The 4,745-nt window shown below is 34.8% G+C and overlaps 1 pseudogene; it reads left to right on the top strand.

The window, feature by feature from the left end:
* The first annotated feature begins 342 nt into the window (after positions 1-342).
* Positions 343-441, top strand: LOC132283668 (small nucleolar RNA R71; annotated as a pseudogene).
* Positions 442-4,745: the final 4,304 nt, after the last annotated feature.

Here is a 4,745-nt window from a genome sequence, read left to right as displayed (position 1 = left end):
TTTGATGCACGATGAGAATGGTTAGGGAAGGAAGATATTTGGTTCGCTGAGTTTTGGTTTATAAAAAATTGATCAAACCTTTGAGATAAAGACTTCATTTCGGCAGCTATTTCGTTTGAATGGTCGACTTGATGTAAGCCAACACTCTTCCAACCTTGTGAATTTCTACCATTCTTGGATGATAATGTTCTATGCAAAGAATTTTCACTCATGCTCTCATAAAGACGCCATACGTCATCCTCATGCCTATCAATGTATGAGCCACCCATGGAAGCATCAACCATGCCCTTATAATTGTCCCATAAGCTCTCAAAGAAATATTGAACTAATTGCCATTTGGGCATGTCATGATGTGGACACTTCCTAAGCAATTCATTAAAGCGTTCCCATGCCTCATTAAACGTTTCTCCATCCCCATGTGAAAATTCCCGAATTGAGGTTCTCATGGCATTGGTCTTAGAAACCGGATAGTACTTCTTCAAGAACTCTTGTTCCATTTCTGCCCAAGAAGTTATTGAAAAAGGCCTAAGATTGTTAAACCAATACTTTGCCTTGTCTTTTAAGGTGAATGGAAAAAGTTTGAGTCTTAAGACCTCTTCCGGCATATCCGTATATTTTACGGTGGAACATACTTCTAGAAACTCATCCAAATGCTTGTAAGGTTCGTCACATGGAAGTCCATGATAGTTAGGAAGCATTTGAATGGTTTGTAGCTTAATTTCATAGTAATGTGCTCTAAATGGTGGCAATTGAATGCATGTGGGTGCATTGTATTCATTAGTACATAGTGATCTCTTAAAGCAAGTGGAGGATTAGCAATTTGAGGTGTAACATGGGCACCTTAATTTTGATTTCCTTGAATGATGGGAGGTTGTGGAGCATACATTGGCCTTGGCATTCCTAACAAACTCTTTATCATTCATCTTCTCCACCAATAGCTTTAGCACCTCTAACTGATTATGCTGCACACACAGATGCATTATATTGGTCTTGCCATGGTCCAATGGTGCTCTTGCCGCAGTGGGACTTGTTTGAATTAGATTATTCAAGACATAAACTTAGCCATTAATGGCAGCAATGTGAGATATATTTTATAATTGGCTAATTTCGTTGTCAAAACAAGTCTGATCGAGTTGTAATTTTTCATTTCTAAAATTCAAGATTGAAGATCGGATACGGATTTAAAGAAGTTCAAGTGTTCATGATTTACTACACTCCGGATGATAAGAACAATGTTTTAGGAAGGTATGTGAGTGTGTGAAGACACTTTAGGGAGTTTAGAAGGGTGAATAAAATAGAGAATACTTTTCTAGGCTTTGGGAACCGGTAGCACAAACCTTGAACCGGTAGCAAACCTTGGTTCACAATAGGTTTTGTTCACTGCCAATGTGGAACAGGTACCACAGTTGGGAACCGATACCAAAATGGCATCGGAAACCATTCTAACCTTTGGGAACCGGTACCAAGATCTAGGAACCGGTTCCAGGAGTCCTAACAGCATCAAGTTTTCAGTTACATTATTCTGTTGGTTTCCTTTTTAATCCCAATTTCCTTTCAAATCCTATGCACGAAATTTTTCATATTTTCAGAGGGATTAGGACATTTTAAAATCTATATAAACCTTGTTAGACTTCTAAGTTTATTCACGTCTTTAGGAAAATTCAATTCTATATTTTGAGAAAGTCTTTTAGAGAGAGAAAATTCATAAAATCAAATCTGATTGCTCTGAATTTATTTATGAGAGCACACACACATATTCATGAGTGATTTAGTAGTGTTGTTCTCTATCTCATCGGAATTGGAGCTATATTAAAGATTCAGATATTCCGAAATGAATAGCAGGATTTAATTCTTCTACATCGAGTTCAAATCTTGAAGGACAAAAGTAAAAACAATAACACTTTGAAAGGGTTGGAGCATTCGAGGAGTGTTGTCTGATCTACCTGCTACTCTTCTACAAATATCAATTATAAGTTTGAGATCAAGTTGTTATTGGACGGGGAGTCGCAAAGCGAGAGGATAGTCAGCAATTGGTGTTTAGTAGAACGATATGGTGTGAGCCAGAGTCAAAGTTTAGTGTACTTTGTTTCAAATATAGTAGATCGGTTTATTTTGGACTGAATAGTCCATAAGGTTTTTCCCATGCAAACAGTTGACATATTTTATCAACTGGTCTTCGTTAAAAATCCTGGTGCAATCTCTCTAAACTTTTACTTGCTTTACTTTACATAAATTTGTGATTGTGGATGTTTAAATTGATCATATAATTTAATCAATTATAAATTGAGCAAGTTGATTTAATAATTAGATCTGGGTCATTAAAGGAGTTAATCACAATTAAAATCAATTAATAGCTTCCGCACCCCGCATTAACACTGTTTTCACAAGCAAGATGAAAAGGGTTTTTGCCATCTCGATCAAGCATACCACACATCTCGGGTTTGGCCAACAATAATGCTTTCACTATATCGATGTTCCTATTAGCCGATTCCAAGTGAAGAAGGGATGATAGTTGTGAACCTAACTCTCCAGCGAGCTCAGATTTTCATTCTACAATTTCTTTTACGAAATCTACCTGCCCTTGTAGTACTGCCACATGCAAGATAGTTTCATTGAAACAATTCTTGATAACTTTATCAAGAACTCCTGGATATTTTCTAAGTAATTCGTGCAATGATGGTATATTCCCTTCTACTACAGCTTCATAAAGTTTGTGCTCCATTCTCTCGCACATAAACACTGTTGTATATATATATATATATATATATATATATATATACACACTCACACAGCGATGTTCCGAACAAGCTTAAGCTCCGCTTAGAGATTTTTTACAAAAATACAAATGTATATGCAATCACATATGTTATCTTTATATTTATAAAAAAATTTATATGCATAAACTTACCGATCTACAAATATATATTCCTAAGAGAGAGAGAGAGAGAGGCCGGCATTAACTCTGAAAAACATTGACTGGTGGCGGGTTGGTGAGAATTTTAGAATTAACTATTTTGGTGAAAATATAAAGGCTTATATGGATGATGGGCGTTAGTTCTATTGTGTGTGTTTTATATACAACAGGCTTAGATTTACAAGAGGAGACTTGTCCCATTAGGATTCAGGTGAGAAATGACATGGATATAAATGAGTGGGTATATAGCATTACCCAACATTTTGAGCTCTTGGGTAAATGGGGAAGCGTTTACTCGTTAGAATTAGTATCAGAGCCAGACCTAATCCTTAATCCGGTGTCACATCAACCACATAGCCCGGAGGGTGTCCAGGTCTTCACCATAGGCATGGTGGTCCAACCGCAACGAGGGGCGTTGCGTGAGTTCGGGTGGGAGAGAATGTTACAAGGGCAGACTTGTCCCACATCGGATCCGAATAGAAAGTGACATGGTTACAAGGGAGACTTGTCCCACATTGAATTTTAATGGAAAGTGACACGAGTATAATATGTGGGTATGCAGCACTATCTAACAATTTGAGCATTTGGATAAATAAATAAGCGCCCATCACTTACATTTAAACTATAAGTGATAAGTGAAATTGGGTTAAACTTGCCTTAAAATAAATTTTACATGGACCTTAAAATATTTAGGCATATGGAGTCTACTAATCTATCAAGGAATAAACTAAAAGGGCTTAAAGTCTTAGACAATGGAATTATATTATGTATGCATCTACATCTTCACCATCTCAAATTTGAGCTAATTATTATGCCTGTTTACAACACTACAAGCCAAGTTTGAAGTTATTTGCGCTTGGTTCATTTAATGTCCGAGCTTATAATTTTGTTTGACTTTGATCTGCTTATTAAATAAAATAACACAAATTGAGCTATTAACAAGCTAATTTCATTTAATTTATTTGCAACACTAAAAGTAAAAAGTTAACAAGATAGGTGATCTTTAACTTTAAGAGAAAAATAATAAACATATAATAAGGATTTTTCATTGTGCTTGAATAAAGTTAGATACGTTGCAATTTTGGCAAGGGTTCGTATACATTTTGAGAGAGGGCAAAACCAATTTTTACTATAAGGGTAAATTACAATCTCCCTTCAATTTTTGTCAAATTACACACGGGTATACGTTTAAAGTTTATTATTTTGAAAACTCTTGAAGTTTGGTGCGTGTGTTCAATTAGATCCCCGTTTTTTGTCAAATTACTTCCCTTTTCCTTTGAGTGGGTTTTATTTTTATTTTATTTTTATTATTATTATTTTTTTAATAATGTTAAAAAATATTAGTTTTTCATAAAAGTTAAAATATAAAGGACATTATTGACTTTTTACTCTCAAAGGAGAGGTCAAAGTAATAAGGGTCAAGCGTAAAACACACCCCTACTGGATACTTTGCGTAGCACTTTCATCCCCTATTTGAAAATGTGTGCTAAAAACAACCATATTCTTTTAAAATTATGCAAAAACACTCCTCAATCAGAAATTTGACAAAAAGTAATGTTGTAATACCAATTTTGCCATTTTACTCTTTCAAAAATGCCCAAAGGGTGTGTATGGTAATAATCTCATAGTATAGGGGTGCTATGTACGCATTAACTATATTTAACCAACTTTTAAGGATTTTCTCTCACCTTTTCGAAAAAAAATTTCTCTATAAATTTCCGCTAACAGTGTATTATCTCTCTTAAAAAAAATTTATTGTCATAATTCTTAGATTAATGTGCAGCATATCATATGCAATGAAAACTTCATTTCCTTTTATAATTATAAAAAA

The sequence above is a fragment of the Cornus florida genome, unplaced genomic scaffold (assembly GCF_030987335.1).
Source record: "Cornus florida cultivar Cherokee Brave unplaced genomic scaffold, ASM3098733v1 CherokeeBrave_3.0.0_Hap2_Chr01, whole genome shotgun sequence".
NCBI lineage: Eukaryota > Viridiplantae > Streptophyta > Magnoliopsida > Cornales > Cornaceae > Cornus > Cornus florida.
The sequence above is the reverse complement of the archived record's forward strand: the minus strand, read 5'-3'. Positions and strand labels throughout refer to the sequence as shown.